The sequence below is a fragment of the Antechinus flavipes genome, chromosome 2, assembly GCF_016432865.1.
Source record: "Antechinus flavipes isolate AdamAnt ecotype Samford, QLD, Australia chromosome 2, AdamAnt_v2, whole genome shotgun sequence".
NCBI lineage: Eukaryota > Metazoa > Chordata > Mammalia > Dasyuromorphia > Dasyuridae > Antechinus > Antechinus flavipes.
Window position 1 is genome coordinate 609,903,959 of NC_067399.1, and position 27,316 is coordinate 609,931,274.

Sequence of the window (27,316 nt, forward strand, 5' to 3'; positions counted from 1 at the left end):
AATATTTTTTATTGCAGCTATCTCCTTCCTTTTCTTCTGTGTTTGATTTGTGTTAAAAGTTACTCTTTGTTAGTGTCTCATGTTCTTTCCTAGTTAACCTTAAAGCCTTCTCATTAGCTCTAGAATAGTGGCTCTTTGGGACTTTGTTCATTTCTTATACTATCTATTATTCTTTTCTCTAAATTACTCTCATCTTTTCATTACTTAGTTATTCTATAATTACTTGTTGCTTTTAGAACTTTGTGTTATCACATGGAGTCAATTAAGTATGAATTGGTGTGTTCTCAAGAGATTTTTAGAAATGGGTGGTATTTTGACTAACTGGAATACTTATTGGGAAGTTCTTATGTGATAAGAACTTGAAGACAAAGTTAGAGAGGTAAGAGAAGAGTGGAAAATAAAGCGGTCAGTTTGTGAGCATCAAGGCCTGGTATCAGGAGGGCTTTTACTGGAGTTTGGGTTTCTAGGCAGGACTAGAAAGTAAGTCATGGGGAAATGGATGACTAAAGGGCCTTTTAAAACAATGAACTAAAAGCAGGGAACATGTTAAATTTTTTTTTTTTTTTTTGGTCTTCTCATCTGGTTTCTTTCTGCCTGAATCTTTTTGTATGAAGGATTGTGGGTTTCATGTAGAGAGCTTCTTTGGATAGATTGACTATACACAATCCTTATTCTCAGCATTGTTGCAGGCAAAATATTTTCGTTTTGAGTTCTCTTGAGAACATTTGGATTGTTTCATGGCAAGACTAAATTTTTCTGGATCTGAAATGAATTCCCTTTTTTCTGGTTCTTAACCAGAAAGGCCTATGAAGAATTGTCTTTTCCAGCAGACAACCCTTTTTAAAAATCATACCCTTCCTCTTTTATATTCAACTTCTCTGTCTCTTTGCTGACTTTGTCTAGGTTTTTTCTTATTCTCAAAAATCCTTCATTAATCCTAGCATTCCTGCTCCTCTCCCAAATCCATCTATACTTGGTGTCTCCATTATACACTTCTTACTTACTTGTAAACCTTCTGCAGCCTGGCTTCCACTTTTGTCACTTAACTGAAGTGGCTCTTTCTAAAGTTACTAATTAACTTTTTTTTAAAAAAAATTATTTTTATTTTCAGTTTGAAATTCTCTTCTCTCCAATCTTTTCCTACCCATTGAGAAGGTAAGCAGAATGATATCATTATATATTTATTATATAAAGTCATATAAAATATTTCCATATTAACCATGTTCCAAAAAATTTCAAGAAAAATATTATATAAAGTCATATAAAATGTTTCCATATTGACCATGTTCTAAAAAACAAAAACAAAACAAAACCCCAAGAAAAATAAAGAAAAGGAAAAATATATGCTTCAGTCTGTACTCTGATTCCATAACTTCTTTATCTGGAGGTAGATAGCATTTCTATTATATCATGAGTTCTTTAGAATCATGGTAGATCATTGCATTGTTACTCAGTCTTGCACAGATGCTTATCATCAGTATTGTTCTTTTAGTTCTGCTCACTTTGCATCAATTCATGTTGTCTTTCCAGGCTTTTATTTTTTATTTTTATTTTTTTTCTGAGGCAATTGGGGTTAATTGCCCAGGGTCACACAGCTAGAATGTGTTAAGTGTCTGAGGCCAGATTTGAACTCAGGTTTTCCTGACTTCAGGACTGGTGTCCAGGCTTTTTATGAGACATTCCTTTTCATCATTTCTTTTAAAAATTTTTTTATTATTTTCCCCCAAATTACTTGTTTAAGCAATTTTTAAAAATTGAGTTCCAAATTCTCTCCCTCCCTCTGTTTCACCCTCATTGAGAAGGTAAGCAATTTGGGATAAATTATACATGTGCAGTAAGGCAAAACATATTTCCATATAGACATGCTGCAAAAGGAAACTGAAAAAAAATCCAAGAAAAATAAAGAAAAAAATATGATTTGATTTACATTTATATTCCATCAGTTATTTCTCTGGAGCTGGATAGAATTTTTCATCATAAGTTTTTTGGAATTGTCTTGGATCCAGTGATTGCTAAGAATAGCAAACTTATTTGCATTTGATTATTGTACAGTATTATGGTTACTATGTACAATGCTCTCTTGGTTCTACTAATTTCACTTTGCTTTAGTTCATGTAGATTTTTCTGAGAGCATTCTACTCCTCATTTCTTATACTACAATACTATTCTTTTACAATCATTTGTCACAACTTGTTCAGACATTCCTCAATTGATGGGCATCCCCTCAATTTCCAATTCTTTGCTATCATAAAAAGAACGGCTATAAATATTTTTGTACATGTAGGTTGCTTTCCTTTTTTTTCCCTCCCTTTCTTTGGGATACTGAACTAGTAGTGGTGTTGCTGGGTCAAAGGATATATATGCATGGTGTTAGAAACCTTTTGACATAATTCCAGAATGGTTGAGAGTTTACAACTCCACTGATAATGCATTGTTGTCTCAATTTTTCTTTACCCCCTCCAACTTTTGTTATGTTTCTTCTCTGTCATATTGGCCAGTTTGATAGGTATAGGGTGACACTTCAGAGATATTTTAGTTTAGTTCAGAGATAGTTTAGTTCATTTCTCTAATCAGTAGTGATTTAGAACTTTTTTTTTTGCATGATTATAGATAGTTTTGATTTCTTCTTTTGAAAGCTGCCTGTTATATCCTTTGATTACTTATCAACTGAGGAATAGTGCTTATTTTTATAAATTTAACTCATTCTCTACATATTTGAGAAATGAGGCCTTTGTCAGAGAAACTTGTTATAATTATTTTTCACATAGTTAAGGCAACTGTATATTTCTTTTTTCCCATTTGTCCTACTTTCTCACTTTTAATCCTGTCCCTCTTCAAAACTGTTTTGCTTCTGACTACCACCTCCTCCAACTCCTCTCCTCCTCTATCAACTCTTCCCTACTCTTTCTCTTATTTCTTTCCTCTCCTATTTGCTCTAGGGTAAGACACAATCACATAGCTAATAAGTGCCATGAGGTAAGATTTGAATTGAGAAAGATGAATCTTTTGACTCCAGATCCACTATTCTATCCAGTTTGCCACCTAGTGGCCCTTACAATTCTTTGTCACTGTGAGTAGAACTACTATTAATATTTTTGTATTTTTTTTCTTTTCATCATCTTGAGATACAGATCTAATAGTAGTATTGCTGGGTATACTTTTTGCAGCTCTTTGGGCCTAGTTGTAAATTATTCTCCAGAATGGTTAGACTATTCATAGCTCTACCAACAGTACCTAAAGTTACCTGTTTTCCCATAACCCTCTGTCCCCCCTCTCCCCCCCCCAGCCAATATGATATGAAGCATGGTACTGTGTCTTAGAGTTGTTTTAATTTGCAATTTTCTAAACAATAATGATTTAGAGCATTTTTTCATATGACTATAGATAGCTTTGATTACTTTGATTGGAAACTATCTGATTATACTTGAACATTTATCATTTGGGAATAATTATCTTTTTATTGCCAAATTTTATGGCCTTTCTGCATTCTTTATTCTTCTTAACTTGTGACTTTTGAGATTCTCGACCATTTTCTCCTCCTTGGGTTTTCTTGTCACTGTTGTCTTAGTTCTCTTCTTAATCTGTTTAATTACCCCTTGGCTTCCTGTGTTGCATCTTCATTTGTGTCACACTTAATAACTTGCAAATGTTTCCCAAAATTTGTCCTAGGCCTCAATTTGTTTTATGCTCCTTAACTTGGTAACTCATTGCTTTCCCTGGGTCTAGTTTTCAACTCTATGTGAATATGTGATATATCCAGCCCTAGTCTCTCCTGAGTTTCGTTCCTGTATCATAAACTTCCTATTGAAAATTTTGAGCTGGATGTCATCTAAGCCATCTCAAACTCAGTATGTACAAAACAGAATTCAATCTTTACTGTCAAACTCACCTTCTTTCAAGGGTACCACCATCCTCTCATTCATATGACATGTTTAGTCACTTATCTGTAGTCAGTCCCTTTCTTTCCATTCATATAATCACCATCACTTCTTAGACCTTCTATTGTAGTAGCCTTCCAATTGGACTTCCTGCCTTTAGTGCCACTTTAATCTATCCTGTCAAAGTTGTTTTCCTAAGGCATAGATATACTCAGTAGATTTTAGGGGCTGCTTGTTACCTCTACAAATATACAAACAAATGTAAATTCTCATTTTAGCCTTTGAAGCTCTTTACAACTTGAACCCTCCTCCCTACCTTCCAGTCTTCTTCTGTTATTCTCCATAGAGTTTGTGGGCTAGCCATACTGGCCTACTTGATGTTCCTTGTAAATGACATTTTAATTCTCAGCTTTTGCAGAGACTTCTTCATCCCTAGAGTATTCTCCCTTTTAGAATCCCTGACTTCCTTCAATACTTTAAGTGCCACCTTCTGTAAGAGGCCTCAATTCCCCAGTTTGCTGGTGCCTTGCCTTCTAAGGTTACCTTTTATCTACTGCAGACATAAACCTATGTATACATACATTGGCTCACTGATTAGAAGGTAAACTCTTTGAGGGTAGGGACTTGTTTTTGCCTTTCTTTCGTACCCCCAAGGATTTAGTACATTACCTCATACTTAATATAGTACATGCTTTATATATAAAGGCATATTGATTGATTAGAAATGTCCTGTTTTCATATTTTTTCTGGGGTCAAAGATTTTCTAGGAATAGGTCTGGGGATTTGGCAGAGGGGGTATCGCTAGAAAGGTCCTAGGCCAACACTCTTCTAATTTAAAAGGAAAGGATTTGGGTGGAATCAGATTAATATAGGAAGTTCAGATTCTACTAGTGTTTGGTTCACTGCATTCACAGTGCCGAATATTGCATCCATTGAATGGGCAGGAAGGCCAGACACCATCAGCTCTTGATTATTCAGGTTGTGAATTTCCTGTATACCTTGTTAATTGTTTCCTGCCACATTGGGTTGGGGCTACGGCCATGTTTTCATGTTAAGAGCTTGTTCCAACATATTTTATTTTTGAAAATAAGTGAAGACATCTATTTTTCTTTTCTTTTTTTTATTTATGAACTTGATAAACATAAACAGACACACATCTTTCCATATACAAAAGAGAGAAAAAGATTATATATGAAACCCTATCACTTTTAAAAAAATGATATATTAAATTTAAAGGGACAATTCCAAAACACTTTCTCTTTCTCTCTCTCTCTCTGTATTTTAAATCATTTCTTTGGTGCTCTTTCTCTTGTATCACTATCTGGTATGGCTACACTTTATGGTTTGGCATCTCTTTATTTTAGCATAGGGTTAAGACTTAAGAGTTTTCCTTTTCAATATTGTGATCATTGTATAAGTTGTTTTACTGGTTGTACTGGTTCATTATCAGTTCATATGAGTCTTCTCAAAGTTCTTGAAATCCATCCTTTTGTTATTTTTTTATTACATGATAATCTTTCATTAACATTCATATATTGTAATTTGTTCAGCTATCTTCCAGTTGATGTAGGACCTACTTTGTTGCTGGTTCTTTGCTATAGCAAAGAAAGTTTTTTCCCCCTAAATTGGCCTTCCTTTTCTTTGATCTCATGGTATGTGTGACTAATAGTATAATACTACTACTACCTACAATTTAATGATTTTTTTGAGTAGTGTCTAAAATTCCTTTTCAGAGTACTTGGAGCAGCTCATAACTCCCCCCAAAAAGTATTAAGAGGCCTGATTTCAGGCCTTTTGCCAATTTAATGGGTGTGAGATAGAACTTTTGAGTTAATTTAATTTTTTCATATTGTTGATACTCTATCTGCATTTATTCTTTGGAGTCTGCCTGTTCATATCCTTTGACCATTCATCTCTTGGCTCTTGTTCTTGTGTATGGCTATCAATTAGCTGTATATCTTAGATATCATATCCCTATTAGGTAAATATATTGCAAAGATTTTCTCTAGTTTATGTTTCTTTCTTATTTTTTAACTATATTGATTTTGTTTGTTTAAGAATTTCCCAATTTTGTTCAATTAAGATTTTCCATTTTATTTCCTGCTATATTTCTCTATCCCTTTTTTGGTCTATTTCTCTCTCTCTCTCTCTCTCTCTCTCTCTCTCTCTATATATATATATATATATATATATATATATATACACATACATACATATATATTTGTGAAAGACATCTCTTTCCCTACTCCTTTAATTTGTTTGGGATATGATCTTTTATATCTAGTTCAAGTATTCATTTGGAGCTTATTGTACCATTGGTATGAGATATTGGTATGTCTACTTTCTGCCTACCTTAAACCTACTTTTTACTGAGAATGCTATTTTATTTTCTCACTAGTTTTTGTCAAATAGTCCTTCCCCAATGATATCTTGATTTTGTTGAAAATGGATGAACATGCTACCACATTCATTGCTTCTTTTCCCCAGGGTTTGAAACTTTTAAACTTGCATGTTAAAAAATTGTGCATTCTAGTAACTAAACTTATTTGGCCTTTTGTATGCCACCAGGAATCAGACTAGACTTACAGTTGGAAAAGTTCCTGCAGTTCAGCCTTCTGATGTTGAAAGTGAAATGCAGTTATTTAAACTTAATCCAATCTCTCTGCATTGTACAAATCATATAATTAAAAGAAGGCAATGCTTGTGGAATATAGAGTGTATTTCAACAGGGCAGATTTCCTTATGGTTCACCTGTTTACTTTTATTCATTTGCTTTTTTTGAAGGAAGTGGATTTTTATCTTGTGTTTCTGTCTTTTTCACGTTTGACTTATCGAATTTCTGAATCTGTCATACCTGATTTGTGAGACTTTTTTTTGCAGTTTAAGCAACTATGGGCAGAGTGCACCATTAATAAGTGAGGGATCTGAGATAGCGCAGAACTATTCTTCATTTTCTTCTTTGTATTATGAATGTAATCTTCTTTTTTGAACTTCTGTAACGTTTTAACCCTTTAAAGGGGTGAATTTGTTGTTCTCATTTTCATATGATAATAACTTTTTATCTTTCAAAATACTTGAAAAATTTTGTGGCAGACCTTTTTGTAGTTGTAAGAAAATGAAAACTGAGTGGATGCCCCTCAATTAGAGAATGACTAAACAAGTTATGATATATGAACATTGTGGAATATTATTATTCTGTAAGAAACAATCAGAAGGATGATTTCAGAGATGCCTGGAGAGACTTATATGAACTGATGCTGAGTGAAATAAGCAGAACTAGGAGATCATTCTATGACATTATATGGCAACAACAAGTTATATGATGATCAATTCTGATGGACATGGCTCTTATCAACAATGAGGTGATTTAGACCAGTTCCAATGGTCTTGTGATGAAGAAAGCCATCTGTACCCAGAAAGACGACAATGGGAACTGAATGTGGACCACAACATAATATTTTCACTTTTAGTTGTCGTTTGCTTGCATTTTGTTTTCTTTCTCATTTTCCTTTTTGATCTGATTTTTCTTGTGCAGCATGATAATTATGGAAATATGTATAGAAGAATTCACATGTTTAATATATATTGGATTACTTTGACATCTAGGGGAGGGGGTGGGGAGAAAGGAAGGAAACAATTTGAAACACAAGATTTTGCAAGGGTGAATGTTAAAAATTATCCATGCATATGTTTTGAAAAAAAAAAAGCTTTAAAAAAATACTTGCAAAAATTGTTTTCAACATTTACCTTGAAAAGCCTTGTGTTCCACATTTTTTCCTTCTCTCCTTCTCTTCTACCTCTCTACTTCCCTCCCTAGATAGCAAATAATCCAATTTAGGTTAAAAATGTGCATTAATTTATTATTCTCCATTCAAATGGATACCTTTATTAATGATTCTGAATAATTAAGGTATTATTACTGTGCTTTTAAAGAGCATCTCCCATTGAGTTGTTTTATTTATTTTTCTAAAAAACCATGATTGTTATTTCACTATTTTCTTTAACAGCAAAAGTATAATTATTTTAGCATAATGTGTCCCCATGCTTTTTTGAATTTTTGACTTATTTAAGTTATTTACTTTTTCACTGATATAGGGAAGTCTTATTGAAGGATTTTCTGTACTATTGAAAATCAGCAACTTTTCTGCATATTATAGCTATAGAATTGGGTCAGCCGACACCGAGAGGTCACAGCCAGTATGTATCAGAAGTGAGATTTGAACCCATCTTCTTCATTTTGAGGCTAACTATATATCCATTATGTCATGTTGCTTTTCATATTTTAGTTATAAATAAAAAAATCAAATTAAATATAATGTTTTGTCCAGAAATGCAGGAGAAATTATAAATTTTAGGTTGTACAGGTTAGTGTCTGTGTTCCTCTTTATATGGTAACAAAAACCAGCTGCCTTGAATTTTCATTTCATCAGTGATTTTTCAATTAGTAGAAAAGAAAAAACGATTTATTTCTGTATGTTCAGAAAAATTTACTTCATTCACTAAACGAGTTTAAGCACCTACTGGCCCACTATTGTACTAAGTTTTGGGGATACAAAGACAAATAATACCTACTCTGATGGAGTTTACTTTCTGTTAGTATACATATAAGAAAAACCAAGTAATTGGCAGGATGAAGGTGACAACTGCTAACTCTAAAGGCTTCTTGTGTAGAGAACATGATATTAAAGCTGAACTTTATAGAAAGCCAGAGATTCTAATAGATAGTATTATAATAATAATATCTAATATCTAATAATCTAATAGTAAGGAGGGAGGGAGGGTATTCCAGATATTCTATGCAAAGGTTTAGAGATATGAGATAAAATATTGTGTATAGAAAATACTAAGTATGCCAATTTGTCTGGGGGATAATCTAGAATGGTAGACTGGAATCAAATTGCGAAGGGCTTTAAATACCATATGTCTTCATATTTAATTCCATAGGCAGTGGGGAGCAACTGCAGCTTCTTGAGCCATTAAGTGACGTAGTTAAATCTGTGCTTTGGGAATGTTGCTGGAAAAACTGTGTATAGATTGAAAAGGGGAGAGAATGGAGATAAGCAGCAGTCTTTAGGAGGGAAAAAATAAGAACTTAAATTGGGTTGATTACAATATGAAAGGAGAGAAGGGGAAGGATGTGAAAGTCAAGTTAGCTAACATTAAGTATTTAATATGTACCAGGTCATCTAATAAGCATCAAGGATCCAAGAAAAGCAAAACATTCCCTGCCTTCAAGGAATTCTTTGTCCAGTGGGAGAGACAACATTCAGTTGTATATAAAAAATATATGTGTGAAGGTGAAATTTTAATTATTTTAATTGAGACTTGAAGGAAGTCAGGAGACAGATGAAAAGGATGACATATCCAGGTATGATAAGAGCGAAGAGAGAAGAATGAAGAAATGATATTTTTGTATGAGGACTTGCATGTCTTTTCCAGTCCCCTCTATTCTCACAATTATTTTTCTGTCTAGATGTACTCTACCTGCCAGTGAATACAGTAAGAATAAATACAGACAGGAAATTAAAAGCCAATAAGGGATCCCTTAAATTCAGAATTAGACCAATCATGGAGTGTTCGATAGGTCCACAATTGCTTTGTGTATAATTTTTAAGTTTTGTTTTGTTTTTGTCTTTTTTCCCCTCTCAATCACTTATTGATTAGAGACATACAAATTAAAACAGTTCTGAAGAATTACTTCATACCTATTAGGATGGCTTAATATGATGACAAAAAAAAATAACAAATGTTTGGAGCCAGTATGGGAAAAATGGATCACTAATACTTGTTGTTCAGTTGTGACTGATCCAACATTCTAGAGAGAAAATTGGAACAAAATCCAAGGGGCTATAAAAGTGTGTATACCCTTTGGTCTAATAATAACACTTCTAGGTCTATATCCCAAAGTCAAAAGAAGTCCAAAAAAGGATCTATTTGTACAAAAATATTTATGAGAACAGAAGTGAATGCAAGGGATAATGTTGTAAAAAATTACCCTGGCATAAGTTCTATCAATAAAAAGTTATTAAAAAAAAACAAAAAAAACTCAAAAATATTTATGGCAGCTCTTTTTGTAGTGACTAAGAATTGGAAATTGTGGTGCTGCCCATCAATTGGGAAATTATGAACAAGCTGTGGTATATGTTAATGATGGAATATTATTGTGCTGTGAGAAATGACAAGCAGGATAATTTCAGAAAAAACTTGAAAAGACACGAACTGATGCAAAGTGAAGTGAGTAGAACTAAGATAATGTTGTGCACAGTAACAACAGTATTGTGCAATAAAAAAATTGTGAATGACTTAACTTTCCTAAGAAATTTCAAGATAACCACAAAGGGACTCTTGATGAAGCATGCTTTCTGCCTCCAGAGAACTGATATTCTCTTTTTTTTTTTTTTTTTAATTTTTATTTAATAATTACTTTATATTGACAGAATCCATGCCAGGGTAATTTTTTTTACAACATTATCCCTTGCACTCGTTTCTAGAATTGATATTCTCAATACAGATTAAAGCATGCTATTTTTCCTTTCTTCCTCTTTCCTTCCCTCCTTTTCTCTCTCTATCTCTCTCTATCTCTCTCTCTCTCCCTTCTTTCCCCTCCCCCTTTCTAAGGTTCCTAAGGTTCAATAGATCTTGACAATTTTTTAATGATGTTTGAAATAAAGTTTTTTTTTTTTTTTTTTCTCCTCCCCCCTACCCCCCCCCCCCCCCTCGGTTTTCAGGAAGTACAGTGTGATTCTTTTCTTTTTAATTTACTTTCTTTTTGTTACATTTAAGTTCCAAGCTATTTCTTTCCCTCCCTCCTTCCCTCCCTTCCCCCTTTCACTCTCTTCCTTCTGATGAGGTTTAGATTTGGGGTATCCAAATGAAATTAGGATTTCTGGTGATCAGGGGGTTAAATAAGGTCTAGTGATGGTGAAAGGGTAGGGAGTTTTTGGAACTCCCTTCTAGCAGCGCAAAATCCTCTGTAAAGGAATTTACAGACCCGAAAACCTAGATTGATAAAAGAGGTTTATTATGGGGATTGGAAGTAAGGTTAAAGTCTGGTTAAGGAAATAGGTGAGGATAAAGAGAAGAGGGCACTGGAAAAGAGTATTCCAGTGGGCAGAAGCTCCTTTGGATGCCAAGCATAGGGCTGGCATGTTTGGAACCTCTGCAAAGAAAGGGTTTTAGTTTGGCTCTTTTTTAATAGGGGGCTTTGGCTACAAACTGAAGGGGGCTTGTGGGTGGAGTCTCAGGTTGGCTCTTAGATGAGTTTCAGCTAGGGCTAGAATTTGAATTGAATGGGTTTCAGGACTGAGGCAACCCCAACCAGATAACAAAGATGAAACTATTTGTGCTTGGGGTGGAATTCCTTCACTGAGGCAGAGTTGAAGGAGATTTTCTCCTTTAAGGATTTTCAAGAGTTTTGGAGTTTCTCTTCATTGCCCCCTCAAACAGTCAAAACTTAAATTCATTTAAAGGAAAAAGTCTTGGGCAGTGTCCCTCATTGAGGCAGAGTTAAAGGAGATTTTCTCCTTCAAGGATTTTCAGAGTTCTGAGGTCCCCGCTTCACTTCCTCCCTCCTTTCTTCCCTCCCTCCCTCTCTCTTTCTGATCCTCCCTTCCTCTTTCCCTCCCTCCCTCCCTCCCTCCTTTCCTTTCTTCCTCCTTCCCTTCCACCCTCCCTTCTTTCCAACTCTTTCCCTTCCTCCCCTTCTCCTTACTTCCCTCTCTCCCTCTCTTTCTACCTCTTTCCTATCTTCTCTTTCCCCCCTCCTTCTCTCTCTTCTTCCCCCCTTCCTTCTCTCCCTCTTTCTTTCCTTCCTCCCTCCTTCCCTCTTTCCCTCCCTTCCTCTGTTCATTACTTCCTTCCTTCCACTGATAAGGAAATGTTTTGCCTGCTTGTATGTATATAACTGTATTGAATTGGTTACTGTTTCAGGGAAGGGAGAAGAGAAGGAGGACAGAGAAAGTGGTGGAATTTGGAACTCAAAACTTCAAAAAACCCAAATGTTAAAAAATTATTTTAACATGGAATTGGAAAAAATATGCAATTTTTTGTTTTTTTACTCTGATCTTAAAACACCAAAAAAGAGAACATTTCCATTTATAAAACAAAACAACAAAACTTTGTATGTGAAATTCTCTTTCATATTATTGACTTTTAAAAAAGTACAAAATAAATTTCATACTTTAATTATAAAATTTCTCCTCTTTGTTTCCTTCTGTTCTCTTCTCTGTATTTAAAGAAAATATTTTAATAGTTTTTCTTTTGCTATGCTTCCTTTTCTTTTTCCACGCCACCTTTTCTTTTCCCTTCCTCCCCAATAATCTTTCTACTTTGTTCTATAGTTCTTATTGATCTCCACAGTTTTCTTTTGTGATGTCTGAAATGTAGTTTTTTGGTTAATTTTTTCATGGTTTTTAGGAAATGCAATGTGATTCTTTTTAAAAAATTTACTGTATTTTTGTTACATTTGAGTTCCAAGCTGTTTCCCTCTTTCTTCTTCCCAACCTTGTGTTAGATAAGGTCACCATTTTGATACACACAAACACATGCATACACATATACCCATAACAAAACTATACAATACATAGTTTCAGATAGCAATTCTTTCTCTAGAGTTGTATAGCATTTTCCTTTGTAGTTCTTTTGTAACTGATTTGAATATTCATATAATAAGAGAAGATCTTAGTAAATTACATTTACTCTGTCTATAATATTGCTGTTACTATGTACAATATCGTCTTGGTTGTACTCAGTTTTATTCATTTTAGTCTTACATATTTCATGCATGTCTTTCAGTGCTTTCCTAAAACCAACCTACTTATCACAGTAGCATTCCATCACAATCATATACCATAACATGATCATCTTGGAAAACAGATTTAATGGTGATATGGCCGGGTCAAAGGGTATATTCAGTTTTATAACGCTTTGGGCATAATTCCACATTGCTCTCCAAAATAGTTCAATTAATTCACAGTGTCACAGTAGTGTCAACATCCCAATTTTTCTATATCCAGTGTTTGTCATTTTTCTCCTGTCATTTTAGCCAATCAAATAGGTGTGAGATAGTATTTCAAAATTGTTTTTTATTTGCATTTCTCTAATCGATGATTTAGAGCGTTTTTTACATTTAAAAAAATATTTAATTTCTTCCATAGAAAACAGCCTATTCATACATAGCCATTGACCCATTATCAATTGGGGAGTGACTGATTTTCTTATAAATTTGACAGAATTCTCTGTATATTTGAAATGTGAAGCCTTCATCTGAGAAATTGTCTATAAACATTTTCCCACTTTTCCTTATAATCTTGGCTACGTTGATTTTATTCACATAAATTCTTTTTAATTTAATATAATCAGTTATGACATTTTATATTTTTTAGTGTTATCTCTTATTCATAAATTCTTCTTTTATCCATAAGCCTGTTAGGTAACATGTTCCATGCTCTTCTAGTTTTCGTATGACATCTCTCTTCCATCTGTCCATTTTGAACTGTATCTTAGTAAATTATATAAGATAATTGATCTATACTCAGTTTCTGCCAGACTACATTCCATTTTCCCAACAATTTTTACCAAATAGTGTATTTTTATCCCCAAAGCTTGTCTTTATTTTTTGCCAAATATAAGGTTACTATTAATTTATTACTATTTATCATATGTCTACTTTTTCCCACTTGTTCACCTTTCTATTTCTTAGCCAGTAGCAGATAACTTTATTAATTATTGTCTTTTGTTTTAAGATCTGGTACTACTAAACTTTTTTTTTTTTTACTTTTTTTCCCATTAACTGAAGATGTTTTTTAACAGCTGTAGTAAAAAGCCCTTAAAAATCTATTACATTATCCTATATAATTCAATAAAGGTATACTATATATTTTCCTCCTTTCATTGTCAAATTTCTAGAAAAAGCTACTGATACTTATTTCTACTTTTTCTTCTTTTCAGCATTTGTTATCTGATTTCTATATCCAGATATCTGAAACTATTCTCTGCAAAGCTACTAAAGTTTTCCTAATTAATAATGTCCTTTTCTCAATATACTCTTCTTCATTACCTGGCACCTTCCCACCTTTCCAATTTTTTTGCAACTTACTCTTCTTCACACACTTGTCTATTCTGTGACACAGGACTCTTTGCTAGTCCTCACGCAAGATGTGGTGTTCTCTTCTTTAAAATAATAATATAATCGTTCGCTGTGGGAGCAGGTTTCTTGGGAGGTTTTCTGGAGGCAACCTTAGGTTCAATTAAAAGTAATAATCACCTCAAAATGCAGCCAGGTGATAAAAGTTCAGATCTTTTATTGCTTCCTCCAAAATAGCCCGGTTAGTTTTCTTGGTGGCCTATCTCTCTGCTTGGTCCAAGAGCTCCCTCCAAATGTTTCCAAATCCAAAGGTTTGTCCTTCAGCCTCTAGCCAACACAAAGGTGGAAAATGGAATGGATATGACTCCTCTAGCTCAACTCCGAATGTCTCCAGCCAGCACCAAGATGAAATCAGGTGTCTCCTGATTCTATCCTTTTTCACTGATATTCTCTGTGGGGCTGGAATTATCTCCTTTCTCCTATCTACTAGCTTTCTTCAAGTCTCAATTAAAATTCTACCTTCTTTAAGGAGCTCTTCCATGTTTCCTGTGATGCTAGTCCCTTTCCTCTGAGATTACCTTCAATTTATTTTGTATACACATCTTCTTTGTATATAGTTGTTTATTGTCTCTTCTGTGAGGACAACACCAATTTTACGTTTTATATTCCCAGTGCTTAGCACAGTGTATATGAAGTGTTTAATAAATACTGATAAATTTGCTTTTCTGACAGCAATTTTCTCCTCCCTACATATTCCCTTCTAAGTACCTTAGCAAAAAAGTTAAATGGATTGCCTAAGGATAAACATCTAATGAGTGGATGAGGTCACATTTGAACTTGGGTCTTCTTGAGTTCTAAGTCCAGAATTCTAACAACTCACTAAGCTACATTCCAGGTCAAAATAACTTCATTCTTCCCTTCCCAAACTGTGGATTATTTTGACTATCTGTTGGAGGAAGTGACTTAATCATATTTGGGTTCATTAGAAATTTATTTTACCTTATCTTAACTGGATTCTTTACTGCTGCTTGGCAATTCTTTTGCTCTTTCCTGTCTAACTTTAAAAAGATACATTTTTATTCACATAATTTGTTTTCATGTCTCTTGCATTAATCCATTTTCTCCTCCATTGCCTTTCTATTATAATAACAAAAATTATTTAAAAGAGGAAGAGGGAAAAAAATCAGCAAAACCAATTTAACATGTTGGAAAAAACCCTTCTGATTAACATACAGTGTTCCTTATTTTTGAGTCTCTACTTGTGCAAAAGAGTAGAAAGAGTTGTCATCTTTTCTTTGGGAACTTTCCTTTTATAATTTCACAAACTTGGTTTTTATTATTTATTGTGATTGATCTTTCCATTTACATTGTTGTAGTTAATTGTGTTTTATTTTCCTGGCTCTACTTCATTTTTCATCAATTCAATGAATCTTTTCATGCTTCTCTGTATTATTTGTGTTCATTATTTCTTGCAGCGCTGTATTATCCACTTGTCACAATTAGTGGGCATCTACTTTGTTTCTGTTTCTTTGTTACCATAAAAAGTACTTGGTATGAATATTTTGGTACTTTAGAATTTTTCCTTTTGCCAGTGATTTTCTTGGCAAGGAGTATGCATAGCATGTGGCGTTTGTGAATCAAAGTGTTGACATTTTAGCTATTTTCTATGTACAATTCCAAATTATAGCATAGAATGGTTGTGTTAATTCATAGCTTCTCCAAAATTAAAAAGGAACTTCTTTTCATATGCCTTCTAACACTGACTAATTTGTCCTTTGTCATTTTTGCCAGTTTTCTGTTATGAAGTAAAACCTCAGGGTTATTTTGATGGACATATTAATGATTTGGAGCATTTTTTCATATAGTTTTTCAATAATTTTCAGTTCTTTTGAGAATTATTTGTTTCTCTTTTTCGACTACTTCTATATTAGCACAGAATGTATTTGGCTTTAAATATTTCTGTGAATTTTCTATATATCTTGTATTTAACACTTTTTAAAATTTAATAACTTTTTATTGATAGAACTCATGCCAGGGTAATTTTTTACAACATTATCCCTTGCATTCACTTCTGTTCCGATTTTTCCCCTCCCTCCCTCCATCCCTTCCCCCAGATGGCAAGCAATCCTTTATATGGTGAATAGGTTACAGTATATCCTGGATACAATATACGTATGCAGAACCGAACAGTTTTCTTGTTGCACAGGGAGAATTGAATTCAGAAGGTATAAATAATCTGGGAAGAAAAACAAGAATGCAAGCAGTTTATATTCATCTCCCAGTGTTCTTTCTTTGGGTGTAGCTGTTTCCTGCCCATCTTTGATCAATTGAAACTGAATTAGCTCTCTTTATCGAAGAGATCCACTTCCATCAGAATACATCCTCAAACAGTATCATTGTTGAGGTATATAATGATCTCCTGGTTCTGCTCATTTCACTTAGCATCAGTTCATGTAAGTCTCGCCAGTCCTCTCTGTATTCATCCTGCTGGTCATTCCTTACAGAACAATAATATTCCATAACGTTCATATACCACAATTTACTCAACCATTCTCCAATTGATGGGCATCCATTCATTTTCCAGCTTCTAGCCACTACAAACAGGACTGCCACAAACATTTTCATACAGGTCCCTTTCCCTTCTTTAGTATCTCTTTGGGGTATAAGCCCAGTAGAAACACTGCTGGATCAAAGGGTATGTACAGTTTGATAACTTTTTGAACATAGTTCCAAATTGCTCTCCAGAATGGCTGGATGCTATTTAACACTTTTTTTACATAGATTTTTGATTTATCTATTTTTATCAGTTGAATGCTTTCCTTATGCTAGATGCAATATTTTTGTTTGAGTGTAAACTTTTTAATGTCACATAATTAAAATTATTTGATTTGTCTTTTTAATTGTCTCTATCCCTTGTTTGCTTAAGAATTCATCCTTCACTCTTAAGTGTAACAAGGTTGATGGTCTAAAAGGTACTCCTATTCCTATGGCTTTTATTTTTTATTTATTTATTTTTTAGAAGCAGTTTTTATTTTTTTATTTTTTATTTATTTTAATTTTTATTTAATAATTACTTTATATTGACACTCGTTTTTGTTCCGATTTTTTTTTCCCTCCCTCCCTCTACCCCCTCCCCTAGATGGCAAGCAGTCCTTTATATGTTGGATATGTTGCAGTATATCCTAGATACAATATATGTTTGCAGAACTGAACAGTTCTCTTGTTGCATAGGGAGAATTGGATTCAGAAGGTATAAATAACCCGGGAAGAAAAACAAAAATGCAGATAGTTCATATTCGTTTCCCAGTGTTCTTTCTTTGGGTGTAGCTGCTTTTGTCTGTCTTTTATCAATTGAAACTCAGGTCTCTTTGTCAAAGAAATCCACTTCCATCAAAATATGTCCTCATACAATATTGTTGTCGAAGTGTATAATGATCTCCTAGTTCTGCTCATTTCACTTAGCATCAGTTCATGTAAGTCTCGCCAGTCCTCTCTGTATTCATCCTGCTGGTCATTTCTTACAGAACAATAATATTCCATAACATTCATATACCACAATTTACCCAGCCATTCTCCAATTGATGGGCATCCATTCATTTTCCAGCTTCTAGCCACTACAAACAGGACTGCCACAAACATTTTGGCACATACAGGTCCCTTTCCCTTCTTTAGTATCTCTTTGGGGTATAAGCCCAGTAGAAACACTGCTGGATCAAAGGGTATGCACAGTTTGATAACTTTTTGAGTATAGTTCCAAATTGCTCTCCAGAATGGCTGGATGCTATTTAACACTTTTTTTACATAGATTTTTGATTTATCTATTTTTATCAGTTGAATGCTTTCCTTATGCTAGATACAATATTTTTGTTTGAGTGTAAACTTTTTAATGTCACATAATTAAAATTATTTGTCTTTTTAATTGTCTCTATCCCTTGTTTGCTTAAGAATTCATCCTTCACTCTTAAGTGTAAAAAAGTTGATGGTCTAAAAGGTACTCCTATTCCTATGGCTTTTAGACTCTAGGTAATGGACTATTTTCACTAGAGTCTAAGCAGAGATGGTAGTAGAGATGATGGATGAAATGGTATTAATTTGACCTCTGTCTCAGGATATTTGGCTGCTTCACAGATTTGTCATCTATTGCTACATTTACTTGTATGTGCTTTGTTGCTTATTATTGATATTTTGATATTGGTAAGTGAAATTGAGAGGTAAAAAGGGTAAAAGAAAAAACATAAAAGAGTATAAAATTAAGTTTTAAAAGGTCGAGAAAAAAGGAGATGAGAATAGTGACAAAATGAGAAGACAAGAAAATATGAATGATACATGTTTTGGTGAAAGACAGAATAAACAGTGTAGTATGGGTATTCCTCTACCCTCACGGGCTGGGGGAGGAAGAGGAGAGGAGAGCTTTGTAAACCTTATAGCCGTATAGAAATGTGAATTTTTATTATTGAGTTGGGGAGTCAAATCAGTGAAAGTAGTGAAGTGGTTGGGGAATGGAGAAAGAAACTAGGTTACTAGTAGAAATGTCTCTAGGATATAATATATAGCTAATGGGCTTTGATTGCTTGTTCCATTTATATACATACATATCTGGATGCATAGTGAGATGCAAAGTGAATTTTCCTTTTCCTCATTTTTTTCCAGTTGATAGAAAGATTCTATTGTTGCCCCACTGAGTTCACTTCCAGATATAGTTTAGCCAATGGAGGAAGTTTCCATTCCAGATATTTGTCCTACTTGCTGAATCTTATCCCTTGTGGAATTGAGTTTCTCAACTTGTTCTTCAGAGCTTCACAGGCACTTTCAATGGACCTCTGGTCCTCTCACTTTTATAATCTCAGAGGATCATAGCATAATCCATTTAATTTCTTCCTATTCCTTTATTTAAAAACAGGGGAGAATAAACACAGTAGAGAAAGAGGCAAAAATTAAGGATATATGGTGATAATACAAGGCTTTTCCTACCTAGTAGCTAAAGGCAAGGCTTATGTTTTCACATTTGAATGCAGCAAAGAAACAGATGCTTTGACCATTTTGTGATATAGTATTCAGTTGAAACAACTCAATCCTGACTTTTAAAAACAAGTTATTGATAATAAAAACTCGGTAATAAATGTATAGAAGAACTGATATTGATATAAATTAATTGCTGTAATAATAAAACCAAAAGAGCCTAAAATGTGCTTTAGCAAACATTTGACTTAAACTCCTTTAAGGAGGAAAGCAGATTAGATTCCATTCTGGAAAATGCAAAGCTTTTTTAATGACACCATTTTGTTTTTATTATTTCTCCTGAGATCCTAGAGATTTTATTTCTTCAAGTGAATTTAATGTTCTTTTAGAGCTAGAGCTTTATAAATAATAATTCTTTGGTAGTTTGTATAGGACAAAATCTGTAAGTTAATATAGGTAATGTTTTATTTATAGCCCAAAATTAAGCAGTGAATATTGTTCCAATTAATTTAATCCAAGTCAGAGAAGAATGGGACTTTTGGTTCCTCTGTTCTTTTGGACACAATTTTCCTATTAAAGGAATTCAGTTTAGTTTTGTGGTTGTATTATTATTTTGTTGTCTCATATTAATCCTGTAGTCTTTTGAAATCTCTAGGGTCTTTTTTTTCTTTCACTTGTTCTATTACCTATCCATTCTGCATCCACACATTGGATATTCAATGTTGACAATGAAAACATTAACTGCTATAGCAAACTGGAAAAGGATATTTAAAAATTTGTTGTGTATATTCATAACTTATGGTGGAATACGATTTCCAGTTCCTAGACCTGTATTAATATTATTTATATTATTATTATTATTATTAAATTATATTAATAATACAAATAAAAGATATAAATATAAAACATTTTTATATTTAGCTCTTTTAAGTCTATATTAAAATCAAGTCAACATGAAACTTTTATTTTTTGGTTGGCAGGCAGAGGTAGAATTAACCTCTGGAAAAGTTATTTTTCTGTGATATTGCAAAAATTTATAAGAAAGTAACTAACTCATCCACACTCATTAGTCTACTTATGGCATTTAAAATTTCTAAACTAAAATTAATTTTAGCATTTTAAATTATATATTTATATAGAAATCAATTAGCTCACAGTGACTTGAGCTCTGGACCTAGATTCAAGAGAGAACTTCAGTTCAAATCCTGTCTCATTTTAGCATTTTAAATTATATATTTATATAGAAATCAATTAGATCACAGTGACTTGAACTCTGGACCTAGATTCAAGAGAGAACTTTAGTTCAAATCCTGTCTCATACTCTTAGTAGTTATATGACTCATAACCTCTTTCTGCCTCAGTTTCCACATATAAACTGAGGATAATTATAGACCTTAGTTCCCAGGGTTCATATAAAGTTCAAAAGAGATTATTTTTGTAATGTGCTTTGCAAACTTTAAAGTGCTATATAAATCTTAGCTATTATTGCTAATGATGACTGTAGGGAATCATTTCAAAATGCTTTAGTTTAAGCTTTTCCATTTCTTATTTTGTGTTTTGCCAAATAATGCAAAAGTCAACAGGAAGAGAAATCTTGGTTAGGAGTGTAAAAACAGGAAAGAGGAAGTCTATTGCAAATCTGTGTTAACTGATTATCAATTCAAGTTTTACAAAAGAGGATGTCCATTAATGACCATCAGTGTGCTACATTGCTTATCCAAAGAGAACAATGACCATGTTAGTGGCAGTACTACAGAATATTGACCCTAGTTATAGGAAGTAATGTTAACTAACAAACTGGACGAGGCCCTTTCCTACTCATAGAAACAGGATGCTATTAGTGAGAACAATTCACAGAAATTGCACATACAGGAAAACAAGGCAAGTAAAATATAACATCAGAACTACAATAAAAATTGTCCTGCAACTTAACCTTTGCTTGATCTGAGTTCTTTGATGGACTACATGTCCTTTTAAATAATACATTCATCTATAAGGAGTTTTTATTAAGGTAATGCTTTGTGATAATTTAGTAATTTAAAAATACATGTATTGGAATGTGTTCAATTGAATTACAGGAAACACCTGGATGTTATTTTATAAAGCATTTTAATTGTATGCAGCAAACATGAAATGCTCCATGGGAAAATATACAGAAAGTTGAATATTATATAAACAAAAAATATCTTTGAATATTTCGGGACAAAAGAAATTGAATTCTATGTCTACAGATTGTTTTTCTGCTACTTGTGGAAACTGTGTTATGCTGAAGCTAGCTTTAAGATGCTCAGTAGCTCTTAAAATAATTTAGCAGCATTTAAGATATTGGACACCTGTTTTAGCACCCCATCCCCATTTTGAAATAGGTTAGCATAAATGCATCAAAAAATAGACATAATGAAGAAGAAATATAGTGGAGTGAATAGAGTGTTTGATCTGATTTGGGAGAACTTTGGAACAGATCTCACCTTTGACATTCATTAGCTGTGTAGACCATGGGCAGATCTCTTAATCTTTCTGAGCCTCAGCTTCCCTACATATTATAAAATGCCTGAAGTATCTCATAGATTCGTTGTAAGATTTAAATGAAATAATTTAAAGGAGTTAGCCTTTTGTAAACTTTGAATACTATATAGATGTCAGTTTGTGTTGTATGTGTTATAAAAAGATGAGTATTATAATGATAATTAGAGATACAACTTTATCCATACTTAAGGCAAATTGTAATAAGCATGGTAATGAGAAGGGAAAAGATAGGTTCACTCAGAGTATAGCCAATGATGGGCTTCTAAGCTATTGAGGATGAATGAAGCTGTTACTAGTGTGTGCATGTGTGTGTGTGTGTGTGTGTGTGTGTGTACATACACACAATCCACTCTAGAATGGGACTATTATCCCCAAAAGAAGCCTTTCTTTCCTAAGAGAAGGAGCCTAGAATCATCCTATCTTTTTTTTTCTTCTTTTTAAAAAACTTTAAAAATTTTTAAAAATAATTATAACTTTTTATTGACAGTACATATATGTAGGTAATTTTTTTTTTTACAACATTATCCCTTGCACTAACTTCTGTTCCGATTTTTCCCTTCCTTCCCTCCACTCCCTCCCCTAGATGACAGGCAGTCTTATACATGTTAAATATGTTATAGTCTATCCTAGATAAAATATATGTGTGCAGAACCGAACAGTTTTCTTGTTGCACAGGAAGAATTGGATTCAGAAGGTAAAAATGACCTGGGAAGAAAAACAAAAATGAAAACAGTTTACACTCATTTCTCAGTGTTCCTTCTCTGGGTGTAGCTACTTCTGTCCATCATTGGTCAATTGGTGCTGAATTAGATCTTCTCTTTGTCGAAGATATTCTGATGGAATACATCCTCATACAGTATTGTTGTTGAAGTGTATAATGATCTCCTGGTTCTGCTCATTTCACTGAGCATCAGTTCATGTAAGTCTCTCCAAGCCTCTCTGTATTCATCTTTCTGGTCATTTCTTACAGAACAATAATATTCCATAACATTCATATACCACGATTTACCCAACCATTCTCCTATTGATGGGCAGCCATTCTTCCAGTTTCTAGCCACTACAAAAAGGGCTGCCACAAAATTTTGGCACATACAGGTCCTTTTCCCTTCTTTAGTATTTCTTTGGGGTATAAGTCCAGTAGTAACACTGCAGGATCAAAGGGTATGCACAGTTTGATAACTTTTTAGGGATAGTTCCAGATTGCTTTCCAGAATGGTTGGACTTGTTCACAATTCCACCACAATGCATTAATGTCCCAGTTTTCCCACATCCCCTCCAATATTCATTGTTATTTTTTTCTGTCATCTTAGCCAATTTGACAGGTGTGCAGTGGTATCTGAGAGTTATCTTAATTTGCATTTCTCTGATCATTAGTGATTTGGAACACTCTTTCATATGAGTGGAAATAGTTTCAATTTCATCATCTGAAAATTATCTGTTCATATCCCTTGACCATTTATCAATTGGAGAAAGGCTTGATTTCTTATAAATTAGAGTCAGTTCTCTATATATCTTGTAAATGAGGCCTTTATTAGAACTTTTGACTGTAAAAATGTTTTCCCAGTTTGTTACTTCCCTTCTAATCTTGTTTGCATTAGTTTTATTTGTACAAAGGCTTTTTAATTTGATGTAATCAAAATTTTCTATTTTGTGATCAGTAATGGTCTCTAGTTCATCTTTGGTCACAAATTTCTTTCTCCTTCACAAGTCTGAGAGATAAACTACTATGTTCCTCTAATTTATTTATAATCTCGTTCTTTATGCCTAGGTCATGGATCCATTTTGATCTTATCTTGGTATATGATGTTAAGTACCATGCCTAATTTCTGCCATACTAATTTCCAGTTATCCCAGTAGTTTTTATCAAATAATGAATTCTTATCCCAAAAACTGGGGTCTTTGGGTTTGTCAAACACTAGATTGCTATACTTGATTATTCTGTCTTGTGAACCTAACCTTTTCCACTGATCAACTAATCTATTTGTTAGCCAATACCACATGCCAGTGTAATTTTTTACAGCATTATCCCTTGCATTCACTTCTGTTCTGATTTTTCCCCTCTCTCTCTCCACCCCTTCCCCGAGATGGCAAGCAGTCCTTTACGTGTTGAATAGGGTTCTAATATGCACCAATGATCACAATCCATACCCATGAGATCATGGATCCAGTTCTCTCAATATGAGGTCCAGAGAAATAAATATTTGATTTTCAAGAAATTAATTTAAAGGTAGAAGGCGCCATCTAGTGATCATGTTTCTTTTATTAGGTATAGTCCCCTTTTCAGTTCAGTGAGAGGTCATATGACAGAGTAGTAGTATAGTCAATTAAAAAAACCTAGTAAGATTATATTATCAGGAACATTATGAACAGACTTCCTTGAGTTGACAGCATAGTGATCTGGATGGTGATGGTACTGGAAATCATCTTATATGAAGGTCTACTGAAAGAACTAGATATGTTTAATCTGGTAAAAGGAAGACTTAGTGGCACAATAGTTTCCTTCAAGTATTTGAAAGATTGTCATGTGGAAGAAGGCTTACTGTTATATAGCTTGCCTCTACGCAAAGTTTGTAATTTGTATTGAATGAGGAAAGCATCATGTGTATCCTCAGAGTGGTCTTCATATTATCACATCTTTTTCCCTTTGCTTATCTTTTTTTTTTTTTTTTCAAATCTAAACTTCTGAGTATAACATAACTAGATTAAAATGTAATTAGGAAATGTTTAACAAAATAAATAAAAATACAACAAAAATAATGTTAATTTCTGGTTTTATTAATATGAAGCCTACAGAGATCTTTTCTATTTATGTCTAACACCACTGCTCTTTATTCTCCATTTTCAGCTTGATAGTATTTGTGTGTGTGTGTGTGTGTGTGTGTGTATGCCAAAGCTAGGAAAAAACATTTAGGTATTCTCCACACAGTTTGAAAATTATACCGCTATGAAAATTATGTTACTGTGAACTGTAGGCATCAAGGTACACTCTAACATTACAATAAATTGAAGGCATTGTAAAGTGAGGCATAGACATTTGATTTATCTCATCACAAAATTAATATACTTACATGAAAAGTAGAATTTTTCAGTATTCACAACATTTATATTTATAGGAAGTAATATTAAAAGTTATGTCTAGCCAAATTTGGAATAATGAAGACATGGATTCAAGTTCTGCCTCTGAAAAATAATGATTTAATGGTCCTGGGCAAGTCACTTACCTATCAGTCTCTAGGTGGTCTCTTCCTCTAAGAGTAAGTTGAAGAGAATGTTCTACACTATATTGTTGAGAGTTTCTCATCAAGGGGTTCACTATACCAGGGAAATTATAGGTCCAGACCCTATCCCTGATATAAAAAGCATTGCTCATTCCAATATTACCTTAGACCTCACTTGCTAAGACATAAATGGGCATTTACCTAGAGTCTAAGCTTAGGTAAATAGAAAAAAATTTGATATATAGGTATACATTTTACAGAAAGGTATATTCTATATATTTTGGTTCCTTTCAATCAGATCTATTTCTTTTGAACAAAGCTAACAACAGCATCAACAAAAAGAAAAAAACTTAAGTGCTTATTCCATGTCAGGCACTGTACTAAGACTGGAAAAGTAAAACCAGTTTCTGCATAGTAAATTGGAGGTAATGTCAGAGAATAAGCATTAGCAATAAGGGGAACTAGGAAAGGCTTCTTGTAAAGTTAGGATTTTAGCTTTTGGGGAAAAAATCCATCATGAAGAAAAGAAGGGAGGAAGGAGAAAAAAGAACTTGAAGAAGAGAGGGTTATACTAGAAGTTAACGATTGTATAGATGTGAAAACTGATAATTAAAAAACACAATAGAGATAAAATATTGATATTATGAGTATATTTAATATAGGATCTTACAAGATAGGACACAACTGAGAAGTCCCTATTTCCCCATATTTCTACAGTTGTAAGAAATTGGCCTCTTGTTGATTTTTTAAAAGTACAAAATCTGTCAGTTTGGCTTAATTGCCAAGAAGCTAAGTATTTTAAATTTGAAATATAATACTAGTGATATTATAAAAATGCAATTTTGTTTGCTTAAAAAGATTCATCAATGATTTAGGGGGTTATAAAAAAGTAAGATCAAGTAAACAAATCTATAATTGGCCTCTCTATACTATGGGCAAAACAAGGCATAAGGCACCTTGGTCCTTGCTTTGGTAGAGCTATGAATTGGTCCTACCACATTAGAAACTAATTTGAAATTATGAAAAGTGAATAAAATATTCCTGTCTTCACTGCCAGAAGACATCTCCAAGGAGATAAAAAAATAGAAAAAAGCCCCATGTATATAAAAAATATTTTTGGGCTATTTTTTATAATGGCAAAAAATTGGAGACAGAATAGATGCCCAATGATTTGGGAATATTATTGTTCTATAAAAAATAATGACTATTTAGAATATAGGGATGCATGAGAAGACTTACATGAATGAATGCTTACTACCCTTGTGATCTTTTGGCAAGATCTTTAATCTTGTTGGACTTAAGTTTCTATCTATAGAATGAAAGGGTTAGTCTATATGGTTTCTGAGATTCCTTCTAGCTTTACTTTTATAATACTAAGTTCTTATGATGAAAAGTGAATTAAGCAGAACCAGGAAAGCAATGTACACAATGACTATAGTAATTTAAGGAAAAAAACAATAACAAAATTGAAATTGAATGTTTAGCTTGGAAGAAAAAAATAAGAAAATATATTGATCTTCATTCCTTATAGAGGTTGGTGGAAAGGACAATGGATGTGATTTTGACATACATTAACTGTGTGATATTGAGTAAGCCATTTAACTTCTCTGTTGTAGGAAGTTCTCTAAAACTGTAAATTGAAGAGAAAGTAGGGAGTTTCTGTGATGGTGTTTTTCGGAGAATTCTGTATGTCAGTGAAACACATATATGACCTTTTTTTCATTGTTAAAGTTTTTGAGCAAGTGGTATTTCAACTTTTCCTTTAGTGGTTTTCTAATATTTAGGCCTTTTCTCTAAATTGCCCCTACTGTTACTGCCAGAGATAGGACATTTTTTTTTTTTTTCCATTTAAGAGCTTTAGTTTATTTATTTGTTTTTGAATGCAGGAAATATTTACTTTCCATTCTTGCAAGAAATGAGGTGTCTGTGAGTAGACACCAATAACTTTAGTTTAGGGGATATTTATAAAGACATTTTCAATTTTACATAAGTTAATTTTTAACTTTTTAAACTGAAAGTTATTCATTAAATTATATTCTTTTCATTTCCACTAGATGGCGTTCATTATACACAAGAGTGAGGCGAGGATCCACAAATGTGTGGGAAGATATAATCCAGGATTTTGTTGTTTTGATTAAAATATTTTATTTTGTATAAAGTCGAATAATGCTATTGATCACAAATAAATATCATCTCTAATTCTGTTTTTCTTTAAATAATAAAGATGTTGTCTAATATGTAATATCACTTATATCACAGTCTGGTTTCTGCCTTTATAATCTTATCAAGGATGCTTTCAATGCATATGTTGATTATTCTTATAAATTTAATATATGTATAGAGTAGACAGATGATTTGGTAGTCTTTAATGGTCTGTTGGTTGCTTTTTTTGGGGTAACAAAGTTTGAGACTTTTGCAGATGCCTTTCATTTGGAATCTCTCAAATACCTTGAGAATCAGTCTCTTCAAAATTTCCATATGATGTCACTTCAGTAGTGTTTCCCTTATTTAGCCTTCCGATGTACATTTGTTTCATTCTAGCTGCTTTTCCCATATTTTTTAAAACTACATTGTCATTTCTACCTTTTTTTCTAAGCAAATCAGTTGTTGTATGTAATATTATAGCCTAAATGTGTTGTCTCTATGACTCA

General features: G+C 33.2%; 1 protein-coding gene and 1 long non-coding RNA gene across 6 annotated transcripts in view; both read left to right on the forward strand.

Annotated features, from left to right (window-relative positions):
* EXOC6 (exocyst complex component 6) overlaps positions 1–27,316 on the forward strand; it is a 200,616-nt gene that overhangs the window by 2,053 nt on the left and 171,247 nt on the right. The gene's annotated exons all lie outside the window — the stretch shown is intronic.
* On the forward strand, positions 274–26,916 carry LOC127551701 (uncharacterized). The gene is made up of 2 exons (XR_007951155.1): positions 274–1,155; positions 26,720–26,916. It is a non-coding gene; the product is annotated as an uncharacterized LOC127551701 (long non-coding RNA).